The 14,490-nt window shown below is 42.6% G+C and overlaps 1 non-coding gene across 1 annotated transcript; it reads right to left on the bottom strand.

Annotated features, from left to right (window-relative positions):
• Positions 1–12,627: 12,627 nt before the first annotated feature.
• Positions 12,628–12,701, bottom strand: Trnaa-ugc (transfer RNA alanine (anticodon UGC)). The gene has a single exon. It is a non-coding gene; the product is annotated as a tRNA-Ala (tRNA).
• Positions 12,702–14,490: the final 1,789 nt, after the last annotated feature.

Genomic DNA, 14,490 nt, shown 5'->3' on the forward strand with positions numbered 1-14,490 from the left:
CTATGGTTATGTTTCACACCTGCCTCCCTTGCTGGGAGCACCCCAATAAAGGCAGGACCCCATCTCCTACTTTCTTGTATACCAGCCCCAGTCACTCCATGCAAGGCACCAGTGTATAAACGAATGAGCACCCCCACCTCCTTCTCTTTCTTATTTGACACACTGCATGCCAGGTGGTATAATGGGCAGTGCTCATAGCAAACAAAGATCGAGTGTTGTTTTGTAAATGTTGTAGTTAGGACCTTCAGCATCTCTGAGTCAGTCCTGGTAAACTGTGTTTCACTCACTTCTTTTATTTTGGTAGAAGATTAAGAAGTGGTTGAGGAGGGACAACAGGAAAGAGAATTCAGAGGCTCTTACATGAGTCTTCTCAACTGTCTCCCTACCAGGTGCCATTTTCTTTGGGTTCAGTCTGAAGAGTTTCGGAGTTGGACAGCCCTACTGGGGTAGCTTCCCTGGTTTCTGGGGGGTGGCATTTATTTCTTTGACAGGTGCAGCATGGTGTCCTGGCCTGACTTTTGTGGCCTGGAGGCCTGGGGATGATAGACACAGAAGGGTCTCGAGTCCGGCTGAGGATAACACCTAGAAGAGAAGAGTCTCAAAGGACAAATAGAGGTTCAAGCCCCCATTTGAAGAGCATGGTGGACATTCCTGGGTGCTAATTTCCTATTAGTGGGGTAGGCCTTTGAAATTAATTGTTGATCTTAATTTCATTTTCCCATTTATAAGAAAGAGGAAGAGCCCAAGGGACAATGAGAGATGTAGAAAACGGCAAGACTAAAACTGAAGTTTACAGAACCTGTTCAATGCATGCACACTCACAAAGTGATTTCCTACTTTGTGAAAAGTAAAAGAAAGAATAATAATTAACATTTATTGAACTTGACCCTGTCTTCTATTACTTCATTTACTCAAATGCTCCCAAGAGGTAGGTAGAAATGCTATTCTTTTTTTTTTTTTTTTTGTGGTGCTGGGGATTGAACCCAGGGCCTTGTGCATGCAAGGGAAGCACTCTCCCAAGTGAGCTATATCCCCAGTTCCAGCTCTCCTTTTTTTTTAGAGAGGACTGTGAGACACAGAGAAGTTACCTAACTTTCCCAAGGTCACACAGCTAGTAAGCAGGGACCCAGGGAACTTATGTCAGTATCCATCATGCCCCAGTGCGCTCAGGACTGCTTAGAAAGGTGGCTGTATAGTGTCACTTGTGGCCAAGACAAGGCAGATCTGGCTCACTGCTGTTTCGTGTCTGCGTCCTAGTCTCATAGAATGGATTCGAACTGGAAGGAGTAGAAGCACAGTGTGGGAGGAGCTGGACTTAGGACAGTGCAGCGTGGGCTGGCGCCCGGCAGCTTTATGTGAATTGAAGTCTCCTGGTTGAGATGAGTGTGCTTCAGCTAAGGCAGGACTAGGAGGCGTGTTGACCAGTAAGAGCTCCTAGAGCGAGTGGGGCGTGGGGGGCGCAGGGCGGGGCAGTGAAAAGTCCCCAGTGCTCCTTTATCTAGAAGAAGACAGAAAAAGACCTAAAAACCGCTATTCATGGCACTTTTTTTTTTCTATTATGCATTATGGGATTTTTAAATTGCAAATGACATAAACCAATGTGAACCATTTAAAGGAAGTGGAGGTTATTATAAAGGCACAGAACAGCTGGGCACCGTGACACATGCCTGTCTTCCTAGCGGAGATGGCGGCAGGAGGATCACAAGTGGAGGGCCAGCCTGGGTGATTTAGTGAGATCCTGTCTTAAAATAAAAAACAAAAAGGGCTGGGGATGTGGCCCAGTGGTTAAGCACCCCTGGGTTCAATCCCCAGGACCACAGTACAAAAGTACACACAGGTAAGGACACGATGCTGTCTCCTGGGCTCGAGAGCAGGGATCCACCAGGCCTCAGAGGTGCACCAGAAGCAGGAAATCAATGCTGTCATCCCTGCTTCATCTGCACACCTGCCTCTGAATTTTCTCTCACCCACAAACATGTTACTGAAGTTGGTAGTTCTTTTTCCAGCCAGACTGAGACCAGAGTCCCTTGGACCTGATCACAAATTCACAGCTCAAGGGCTCTGATGGGCACAGGCATTCCCTCTGGGTGATGAGTGCCAAGAGGCTCGTGGCTAAACAGAGTGACTCTACCTATGTGGGGGCGGGGGATTGGGAACACCGAGTGTGGGTGTGGTCAGTTCACAGGAAATTGGGTAGAGGATATAGGAAACTTCTCAGGTGGGTGTCCAAGGTAACACCTAAATATCTTGCCAAATTCTGAGCTGGATGTTTATAAATATTTTATTTTAATTTTTGATAATGGGGATTGAACCCGGGGCACTCAACCATTGAGTCACATCCCCAGCTCTTTTTATTTTTTCTTTTGAGACAGGATCTCACTAAGTTTTAGGACTGCATTAAATGGATGATGCTGGCTTTGAATTTGTGATCCTCCTGCCTCAGCCTCCAGAGTTTCTGGGATTATAGGCCTGCACCATCATGCCTTGCTAATAGTTTGTTTTAAAAAGCAAATGCTGGGGCTGGGGTTGTGGTTCAGTGGTAGAGCACTTGCCTAGCATGCGTGAGGCACTAGGTCTGATTTTCAGCACTGCATATAAATAAAATAAAGGTCCATGAACAACTAAAATTTTTTAAAAAAGAATTAAGAAGAGAATCCTTTAAAAAAAAAAAAAAAAAAAAAAAGCAAATGCCCTAGGGCCCTTAGAGGAAGTAATTTCTTTCCTCTAAGGAAAGACACACACACACAAAAAAAAATGTTTTTTCTTTCCTCTAAGGAAAGACACAAAAATTTTTTAAAAAAGAATTAAGAAGAGAATCCTTTAAAAAAAAAAAAATGCCCTAGGGCCCTTAGAGGAAGTAATTTCTTTCTTGATGGACTTTCTAAATGGAGGGAGCACTTTGATGGTGTGTGTGTCAGCTCAACTATCAGGTCACCGACAGGCTAAGATGGGTGGGCCGCACTCACAGAACTCTCAGGTGACTCAAGATGTGAAGGAGCAAGAAACCTTCTGAAGCACAAATATGACTCCCAAGGCAGCCAAGAGGCAGGAATCAAAGACAAATACCAACCCTGTGAAAGTTCACCGAGAACTGTGGCAAGATCCTCATTCGCTTTAAATGGCCAGTAGCTGGAGATAAATAAGATACCTGGCTGGATCAAAGTCAAGGTCCAGGTGGTGTCCTCTTACTGGGCTGCACTAAAGTGGGTATAGTGGCCAGATCAGGGTGTTTTAATTGAAGAAGGCCGGCTACCCACTCCTGTGAAAAACGTATTAAGGGCTGATACAGTGCCTTTCTTCAACTAGGGAAGGACAGACAGGTGCCCAGCAGAAGGCGGATGGAGGGATGGAAGGTGCAACGCATGCGCTGGTGGCGAGTTTGGGTGATGGCAGCGAAGGTTTCCATGCCCGCCTTACATGCTGTGTCCCCCGCAGACTTATTTGTTGCCCACACAGCCTTTGGGTGGACTTGAGGTGGATGGTGATGTGTGCTCCTTAGTTAAAGCAAGAATATTTAAGTGACTGCCAATGTCGCTTAGCCCACAAGGGGCAGAGCTAAGACTGGAGCCCGGGCCTTCTGGTCTCCCAGGCAGTGGACTCCCAGGCTGCGGGGCCGAGGCCCGGAAGGAGAAGCTGCGCAGCATGGCCAGGATGCTGTGGGTGATCCCTTTCCTGGGAAGGAGAGGGGCCGCCTTTGCCAACCACCTGCTCCATGCGTCTGTGATTTCAAGGATGTCAGGCTCCACTGCAAGCGGTGTCCGTGACTGTGCAGAGGATGAGACATGTCGCTGTCACCCACCAGCCCTGGCGAATACCAGCATCATTTGTGAGGCGATGCTGGATGCGAGGGCTGGAAGACCGTGGTGTTCCAAGTTTGTGCTCTGCGCCATCTATTCAGGGGACGCTTTAATGAAACGGCTCCTGCCACTTTTTGGAACACTGTGTCAGATACTCAGGGATTGACTTCAAAGGTTGTTATTTCTGGGTTAAATGCAGAATCAAGCTTTCATTTATCTAAGATTTATTAATTGATGAAAGTGTCATTTCATATACACATTTAATTAAACCATTTAATATGGTTTTAAAAGTGCTCAGCAATCTGACGACTATGGCTGGGGATGTGGTTGGGGGTGGAGCGCTTGCCTAGGATGTGCAAGACTCTGGGTTCCACCCCCAGGACTGCAGAAAAATAAAATAAATCTGACAACCAAATGCCACTCAACGAGGTCTAGAATTGGCAAACAAAGCAGTTCTAAAAAAGTATTGAGACAATTGAAGAATTTTGAACATCAGCTGTGTGTGTGTGTGTGTGTGTGTGTGTGTGTGTGGTATTATCACATCAATGTTAAATGTGAGTTTTGCAGTAACATGTTTTTGCTCTTAGATATCATGCAGAAGTACTTACAGCGAGATTGTCATGATGGTTGCAATTTATTTTCAAATAGTTTAGCAAAAGCAATATATCCAGAGACAGAAAAGAGGATGCCACACCAAGTTGACAATTAATGAACCCAGTCGAAGGGCACATGGTGTTGCTCGAATGGATATTCAACTTTTTATCAGTTTCAATATTTTCAAAGGAAGGATGGGGCCAGAGAAGTAGTTAACAATGGAACGAAGACAAATTTCAGGAATGAGTTTTCCTGTACTGTGAGTCTCACAGTGAAAAGCTCCAGCGGTAAGTGGGCAAGTTGAGGCAAAACATCTTACCTCTTTTCTTCTAGAAGTGGAAAGCCAGCGAGTTACAGAAGAAAACAAAGGCTATTTTGTGTGGTAGCTGAACTCATTTATCAGCTGCGCTTCAGACTGAAGAGGCCAAGGGAGAGATCAGCCTGTTTAAGTTTCTTTCCTACAGCCCAGCCCATGGTCTGATTAACCCTATCGTTACACCCCAGTGCTGATCAGGAACAGGAGGCTGCCCCACCTAAAACGCCACTATAGCCCGGACTCAAGCACGTTGCCAGGCATAAAGCAGCTTTGAAATACAAGCCATAATAACTTCATTTTAATTTTCATTTTCTAGTACCAGGGATTGAACCCAGCGGTGCTGAACCACTGAGCCACAACCCTAGACCTTTTATTTTATTTTGAGACACTATCTTGCTAAGTTACCTAGGGCCTCACTACGTTACCAAGACTGGCTTTGAACTTTCAATCCTCCTGCCTCAGCCTCCCAAGCTGCTGGGATTACAGGTGTGCCTGGCTAAAGCTATAATTACTTTAAACCTTTTTTTTTTGGCAAATACTTTCCTTTTGGAAAGAAGTGTAACATATAAGAATCTACTGAAAAAATTAATGTTGAATCATCAGATAATTTACCAAAATAAAGTGGCATTTAAAAAATTGAATATAAAATAAAAGATGCTTTACAAATGTGTTCCTGGGAAATGTTTGGGTTGCAAACATGAAATCTGCAAGGTTATTTAACTTGTTGGAGATACTTTCATGGACTCAGGAAAACTTAATGTAAGTCAAGCCCCATCTGATGGGGGTTTGATGTGCCTTCCTGAAGCCCCAGGGGTCTGCATGGTGGGCTCCCAAGTTATCCAGGACTCCTTCATTAGGCAGTGGGACTCTTTCCTGATATAGATTGTGTCTCCTTACTTGTTTTCCCTAATCAGTCTGGACAGAGGTTTACCGATGTCCTGATTTCGTCAAAGAGCCAGCTTGGGATCATTTGTCCTCTCTGTTGTTTTCCCCTTTTCTCTTGTATGGATTTCCACATTGATCTTCTTTCAAAATAACTATTTTTATATATAGTTTTAGTTATTGACGAACCTTCATTTTATTCACTTATTTATATGTGGTGCAGAGAATCGAACCCAGTACCTCCCACATGCTAGGCCAGTGCTCTGCCACTGAGCCACGACCCCAGCCCCCATACTGACCTTTATTTAGATCTTTTGCTTCCTTTGGGTTTCCTTTCCTCTTCTGTAGTTTCTTACGGTGGAAGCTAGGGCTATTTGAAAACTTTCTTCTTTTCTAAGATATCTGTTCAGTGCTATTCATTTCCCTGTGGGTACTGCCTTAGCAGAATTCCACACATTTGATGTGTTGCATACTCATTTTCATTCAATTTAAAATACTTTCTGATTGACCTTCTGATTTTTCCTTAAGCCATGGTTTATTTAGAAGCATAATATTTAGTTTTCAAATAAGTGAAGAATTTTTTCTGTGAATTCCTGATACAGCAGGGCTGAAATCTCTGGCAATAGTTATGATTTGCCTATATATCCCTGAAATTCAATCAATTTTAGTTCCTATAATTTAATACTCTTATTGTATGTTTAAACATAGTAAGAAACCTATCCTTCTGATTCCTTCATAAATATAAAATGACATTTTGTTTCTGGGAACATTCTTTGCTCTACTTTGCTTGTTATTAATATAACAACTGTAACTTTTTTGATAAATGTTAATATAAGTATCTTTTCCTATGCTTTTACTTTTTTCTATGCTTTTGTTTGTTTGTTTTGGGTACCAGGGATTGAACTCAGGAGGATTTGACCACTGAGCCACATTCCCAACCCTATTTTGTATTTTATTTAGAGACAGGGTCTCACCGAAATGCTTAGTATCTTGCTTTTGCTGAGGCTGGCTTTGAACTCAGTCCTCTTGCCTCAGCCTCCCAAACTGCTGGGATTACAGGCATGTACCACCATGCCCAGCTATTTCCTATGCTTTAAAAAAAATATTTCGAAGTGGGAATCTTGTAGGAGAATATAATTGGGTGTTACATTTTTATCCAATTTGATAATCCTTGTCTCTTGATTGAGTTGCTACATTTACTATGATTGCCGATGTGGTGTGGTTTAATTCTATCTCGCTGTGTTTTCACTTGTCTCACTTTGTTTTGCTTTTCTTCTTTTTCCATCTTATTTTAAACAAAATTATTTTTTAATGATTCACTTTATTGTTGTTGGCTTATTAGGTATAAGTCTGTTATATTATTTTAGTGATTGTTTGAGGATTTACATTAGTATCTTTTAAGTTACCACAATCTGCTTTCAAGTGATATCACTTCACACATAAAAACTTTACAATTTGAGTTTTCCTCTCCAAACCTTTGTGCTATTGTTGACATATATTTTACTTCTACATAATAAACCTACAGTGCACTATTTTTGCTTTAAACAGTTAGTTCTTTAAGAATATTTAAACAATAAGGAATTTTCACTGCCCTCCATTCTTTGTCTAGACATACACTTCCATCTGCTACCATTTTCTTCTGCCTGAAGGACATCCTTTAACATGTTTTGTAGAAAGGTTTGCTGGTGGTGAATTCGCTTAGATTTTGAATGACTAAAAAAGTCTTTATGTTGCCATTGTTTTTGAGAACTTTATAGCTGTTGCTTTACTGTCTATGTTTGCATTGTTTCGGGGAAGAAATCTGCCATCATTCTTATCTTTCTTCCTCTGTCTATAATGTATCTTCCCCTTCCTTCGACTGCTTTTAAGATTATTTCTTTATCACTGGTTTTAAGCAATTTGATTATAATGTGGCTTGGTGTGTTTTTCTTTCTTCTTCATCCCTCTCTCCCTCCTTTCTTCCTTTTTTCTTTCTTTCCTCTCCTCCTTCCTTTTTCTTTCCTTTCCTTTTTTTTTTTTTTTTTTGGTACTGAGAATTGAACCCAGGTATACTCTACCACTGAGCTACATCCCCAGATATTTATTTTATTTTATTTTTTATTTTGAGACAGGATCTTGCTAAATTGCCCAGGCTGGCCTCAAACTTGCCATTCTCCTGCCTCAGCCTCCTAAGAAAGGATGATGGGCCAGTACCATCTGCCTGACTTGTTATGTTCCTGTCGTTCAGCGTTTATTGAACTTCTATAGATCCGTGGGTTTGTAAGTCATCATCAAATTTTGAAGATGTGCCAGGCATGCCGTAGCTGACTTTAATCCAGCAACTCGGAAAGCCGAAGCACTCACAACTTCAAGGTCATCCTCAGCAACTGAGTGAGACCCTGTCTCAAAATAAAAAATAGAAAGGACTAAGGATATAAGTCAGTGGTAGAGCACCTCTGGGTTCAACCCTCAGTACAAAAAATAAATAAAAAATAAAACTGGTAAAAGAAAATAAAAAAAGAAAGGAGGCTATTCAGCCATTTTTTCTTCAAGTATTTTTGTTCCTCCCTGCACCTCGTGAGAGAAACTCCAGTTTCATGCACTTTAGACCACTTAAAGTTGTCCCAATTCTCAGTAGTCTGTTTTAGCCTTTTAAGAAAAATATGTTCCATTTTTAGGTAATTTCTGTTGATAAAATTTCAAAGTCACTATTTTTTTCTTCTTTAATATATGATCTGCTGTTCATCCCAAGTGTATTTTTCAAACATTATGATTTTTATTCCTAGAAATTTGATTTTATTCCTTTTTATATTTTTCATGTCACCACTTAAACACATTCAATTTTTTGTTCCTTGAACATGGGGAATGTAGTTTAATAACTTTTTAATGTCCTTGTCAAGTAATTCTATCATGTCTATCATTTCCAGTTTGGTTGGCTTAGATTTATTTGTTTACTTATTTTTCTGTATTTTCCTTTGAATGCCTGCTAAGTTTTGGTTGGATGCTGGCTGTTGTGAATTCTACTTCGCTGAGTGCTGGATGTTTGTATGTTCCTATAAATACTCTTGTTTTGGAATGAAGTTGAATTACTGGGAAATAGCTTGATCCTTTTGGGATGTGCTTTCAAGCTTTGTTAGGTGAGACGGGAGCTGTGTTTAGTCTAGGTCTAAGTCTCCCCCACCTCAATGGCACTCTGAGTATTCTAGCCAGTGCCCATTAATTATGAGGTTTTCCATTCTGGCTGGTGGGAACACAAACTCTTTGCTGGTGAGTTAAGGCAATTGCTTTCTCTAATCCTGCATAGTTTTTTTTTTTTTTTTAATTTAAACATCATCTTCAGTAATTTCCTGAGACACATGCATGGGTCAGGGTTCAACTGAAGAATCCAGGGAGATCCTCTCCATTCTGTGGTCTGGTCTCCCTGGACTCCCAACTCTTTCTTCCAACTGGGCAAGTCCATTGGCCTCGGCCTGGGCAACCTTCCCTGCACTGTGGACTGGAAACTTCCTCAAGGCAATTAACTAGAGCAGGACTCATGCTGTTCTGTGTCCACCTCTCATAGGTCATCTCGTCTATTGCCAGATATCCATCCACCAATGTCTTGAAAATTCCGGACGCACAATTTGTTCAGTTTTTGAGCTGCTTCAGGTGGAAGAATAAATCTGTCGTTCCATAGTATGCAAATGTAGAAGTCCTCTCTCTGACTTTTAATTTAATCTACAGTAAGTATTTAAAGACCCAAACTGTTTGGGAGAGTTAATATTACTAATAACTGATTGCCTATTCTGTGCTAGCTACTTTACATTTCTATTTTTTGGAGGGGGGTACCAGGGATTGAACTCAGGGGCACTCGACCACTGAGCCACATCCCCAGCCCTCTTTTGTATTTTATTTAGAGACAGGGTCTCACTGAGTTGCCTAGCACCTTGCTGTGGTTGAAGCTGGCTTTGAACTTGCGGTCCTCCTGCCTCAGTCTCCCGTGTTGCTGGAATTACAGGCGTGTACTTATGAATACAAACAAGCTCTCCTAGTATTGGCATGAGGAACGTGAGACCCATACTCCATCTAGTCCCAGGAATAACATCCATTGTTTCATCTGTCGTCAACAAATATGGACTTCTACCATTGAAGATGTGAAGGTTGGTCATTAGATCCGTGGACATGTAGATAGAGATATCAACATTAGTGATAAGATTGATAATAAAATACAAATAGGGTGCTTTAGAACCATAGAGAAGTGTCCCCCAGTTAAGGAAATATGGGGAGATCACCATAGGTGAAGGTGAAGGGAATCTTGAAGGATGAGTGGAGGTGATTAAGAAAATAAGAGGAAAAACATTCCAAAGTGGGAAGACTTAAAACAGAATGGCACAAGGGGTGTTAGAAGCACCACGTAGGGGGCCACAGATGAGGCTGAAGTACAGGTAGAGTGAGATTAAGGAGACTCTTGGATGCTGCTCAGGACCTGAGATGATTCGGTAAACCACGAGGGAACCCTGCTGGGCCCTTACCAGGGGGTGACTGGGCTGCCATGCAGGGTAGAGACTGTAGGGGGCAACACCCCCATTCTCTGCAGGAAAGCTAATTAATATCAAGTGGAAATGGTTTACATAGGAGGAATTGATAATATGATATTGGCAAGTGCTAGTAGAAATGGAGAGGTAGAGGCTGGTTTGAGAAATGTTTAGGACTTTCTGTAGAAGTTGGTGACCAAGCGAATGTGGGGAGCACAGGAAGTGGCTCCGGGTGTGGACAGAAGGGAGCATCCTGAATGGGGACGGGAACCCTAAAAGGAGAAAGAGAAGGCCTAGAACCTAAGGAAGTTCAGAGTGGACAGCCAGTGGAAATGCTTGGCAGACCCTTCAATTCAGCGCTCGTGACTCAACACACTGAAATGATCAGATCATGTTTTACGTTCCTGAATGACAAGGCCGCGTCTTATCATCCTGTGTCCTTCAGGCTGGTTACTGGGCCTGGAGCTCTGGGAGAGGTGCACCCATATAGTAGGGTGGTGGGGCAGGCGTACAGGGAGAGGAGACTAGACTGAGAGGAACAGAGACACCAAGAAAAGACATTCGCACCTGGGATGGGAGTTTGGGAAATGAGAAGGCGGGTGGCCTCACATTGTCTTGCTACCTCTTCTAGGGGCCCTTCGAATGCGGCCTGGTGCAGTCCTGCTGCTCAGCCAGGGTTCGGGAAAGACATTCCCTGGGTTCATTTTCTGTATTAAAACAAAGGCTTTCAGTGATGATGGTATAGAAATCATTTTGATCTGTCACTCAACTAACTTTGCTTAGAAGAAAAGTGGGCTGCAGGTTGAGGATACCAGGTTACTATAGACTGAACAGAGGCAGAAAGCTACCAGAAGGGGGGATGTGTGTGTGTGTGTGTGTGTGTGTGTGTGTGTGTGTATGATTTTTCTCCCTCCCATCTAGGAACTATAAGAAAATGACTGTTTTTGAAATTATCATGGCGGTAGGAAACAAGATTAGATAGTTCAACATTCTATTTTACAAACACATCTACTCTGCTTAAAGTAAAAGCTGTACGCCAGACCCGGTGGCATACACCTGTAACCCCGGTGACTCAGAAGGCTGAGGCAGGAGGATCTCAGGTTCCAGGCCAGCCTTAGCACCTTAGTGAGGCCCTATCTCAAAGATAAAAAGGACTGGGAGTGTAGCTCAGTGATAGAGCACCCTGTTTAATCCCCAGTAACACACACACACACACACACACACACACACACACACACATACACAGAGCTATAACTAAATTATTTTCATGAATATGTAACCTACTTAGAATTTCAAAATTTCTGGTCTTTATATGTTTAAGAGCCCAAGCATTTATTTAGAATGATATTCTAAATAATGAAACATTTTAAATAAAGAATAATGGGTGAACATTTTAGATTTCGGGGCTCCCAATGTGTCTTCTTGCCCAGGTAATTGCCCATTACCAGTGATGATTAATAGAAAATTCAGCTGCATCAGATTGCTCAAGGAGCAGGCCTAGAGATGATCCTTGGAGTCCTCCTCAGGTTGGATTTAATCAACTGTCCTTACTGGTTTACTTCTTTTCTAACCAACATGATTCTTCTGCGACAAAGATTTGAACTTCAGTTCCCTGAACGGGTTTTCCTAGTCCGATTCTCAAGTTTGAATGGATGGCACAGCCAGTGTTCCTCTGGCTTTTTTGGTCCTGTTATCAAAAGCATAATTGAATACCTACAGTTCCTGTTGCGTCTCCTGAGCAGGATGCAGAGTGTTGAGGGCCTGTGTGCTTCACACCGAGAGTGAAGGCAGGGCGGGGAGTGGCTGGTGGGAACCGCCGAGCGACTGCGCCATGCTAGCATGCATCCAAGTGCATCCGGAGGATTCTGCGGTAAGTGGCGAGGGTTATGTGCAAATTAAAATATACAGGGACAGCCAGGCATGGGGGTGCACACCTGCCTCCCAGCACCTGGAGGCTGAGACTGTAAGCATCATGGGAATCCAGGATTTCAAGACAAGCCTGGACCACACAGTAAACCCTGGCCTCAAAAACAGATAAATGAAACCAACAAAATATACAGGGAAAGGTGGATTCCTGCACACCTGTGGTCAGTCATTGTCATGGGTAGTAGAGGCTGCTGTGATTATTTCCTGTATTGGTTTCTGTTCACACAAGCCTCTGACAGCTTTTGAAGAGGAGGTGGAAGAATGCTGTAGCCTACCAAGGCTATTCCTGTAAGATTGGGCTGTTTCTACCTAATTAGGAAAGGATGAAGGTCATTGAATTAAATCTCAGTAAGCACTTCCCTCAAATCACCCCTCTCCACCAATACCTGCTCCCCATGGCCTCACCTAACTCCATTTGGAAATACTGTATTCAATATGGCCTTCAAAAAATAAGAGACACCTTGTTAAAGACTTGGTTGCCAGTCTGTGTGCTTAGGAACTGGGGCCTGGGGCCCATTGGGAAGAAGATAGGTGCCTGGAGGCATGTCCTCGAAGGGAATTTTGGGACCCTGGTGCCTCTCTCTCTCTCTCTCTCCTTTTTTTTTTTTTTTTTTTTTTTTTGCGGTGCTGGGGATTGAACCCAGGGCCTTGTGCTTGCAAGGCAAACACTCTACCAACTGAGCTACATCCCCAATCCTCTCTCTCTCTTTTTTAAAAAATATTTTTAGTTGTAGATAATGTACTTCCTTTGTATTATTTATTTATTTTTATGTGGTACTGATGATCAAACCCAGTGCCTCACATGTGCTGGGCAAGCTCTGCCACTGAGCTACAGCCCCGGCCCTTGTCTCTCCCTCTTTGCTCCTTGACTGCTGTGAGGTGAACAGGCCTCTCTGACTCATGTTCCTACCATGATTACTGCCTTACCACAGGACCACAGGAACAGGGCCAGACAATCATGATCTGAAACCCCTGAAACTGTGACCCCAAATAAGCATTTTCTTTATTAAAATGATTATCTCAGGTACTTTGTGACAGTGATGGAAAGCTAACACACCATCTATTGTTTAATAAATATCGGTGAAGTCAGAAGAAGGCAAGTCATAAAAGTACCTCTAGAAGTTGGGTGTGGTGCTGCAAGCCTGTAATTTCAGTGACTTGGGAGGCTGAGGCAGGAGGATTGTTAGTTCAAAAGCCAGCCTCAGCAATTTAGCAAGACCCTAAGGAACTTGGCAAGACCCTATCTCTATATAAAATACAAAAAAAAGGTTTGGGAACTTAACTAAGTGATTAAGTGCCCCTGGGTTCAATCTTCAGTACCAAAAAAATAAAGTACTCCTAGAAGATCTTCATCTACTCTTCCTAGCATAAATTAAGGAGAGCACAATGCTATTACCCAGTATTTTCCACACTTGCCTGATCCCAGAATCACCTGTGCTTGCCATTGTTAAAATACAGTCTCGGGCTCTTCCCTTAGAGATTGGGATTCAGAAGTCATGGGGAGAGGGGCAGAGGGCAATGATGGGCTGGAATCTATACCTCTAACAGATGCCTTTTGTGTGTCTTATGACAGTCAAGGCCTGGCACAGTGGTGCATGCTGTAATCCCCAAAACTGGGGAGGCTGAGGCAGGAGGGTCAAAAGTTTGAGGTCAACTTCAGCAAACTGTCTCAAAAATAAAAAATAAAAAGTACTGGGAATGTATCTCAGTGGTAAAGCACCCCTGGGTTCAATCCCATCATCTAAAAAAAAAAAAAGAAAAAGAGAAAAAAGAAAAAGAAAAAGAAAAGAAAGAACAGACAAGTTTGAGGAATACCAACAAACCATAACCCATGATAGACTTCCAATGAGAGGAGCTGCTGGACAGTTTCAGAGTCAGACAAGAAGTCTCAGAGCTTTTATTCTGGATTTTAGTACTAGTTGGTCATGGATGTATTTCCTGTTCCAAAATCAGTAAGTTATGGCAGTGACCAGTAACAGAACAAAATTATTTTTTGCATGGGTTAGGAACCCAGAAAGTTTTGAGTCCTAGGTATTATTCTAACATGGTGTGCATGCACGTGTGTGTGAGTGTGTTTGTGGACTTTGGCAAAAAATGTATATATATTTTTTACTTGCCAATGTTCTCAAGTATAAAACTTGGATAAAAATACTAACTTCATGGGACTTCCATGAAGATTAAAAGAGAGACCATCTTAGCCCTTAATACAGTGCCTGGCATGTAAGCATTCAAAAGTGTGGCTTACTATTGCTATAGTCACAGGCCAGGATTTAAATCTTTATGATTATAAAATATGACTTAACGTTAGCACCCAAAAAAATTTTTTTTGGTGGGGGGATTGAACCCAGGGGCGCTTAACCACTGAGCCACATCCCCAGCCTGATTTTTATTTTGAGACAGGCCCTTGCTAAGTTGCTGAGGTTGACTTTGACCTTGCCATCCTCCTGCCTCAGCCTCCTGAGCTGCTGGGATTACAGGCATG

Source organism: Sciurus carolinensis, chromosome 15, assembly GCF_902686445.1.
Source record: "Sciurus carolinensis chromosome 15, mSciCar1.2, whole genome shotgun sequence".
In the NCBI taxonomy this organism is placed as follows: Eukaryota; Metazoa; Chordata; class Mammalia; order Rodentia; family Sciuridae; genus Sciurus; species Sciurus carolinensis.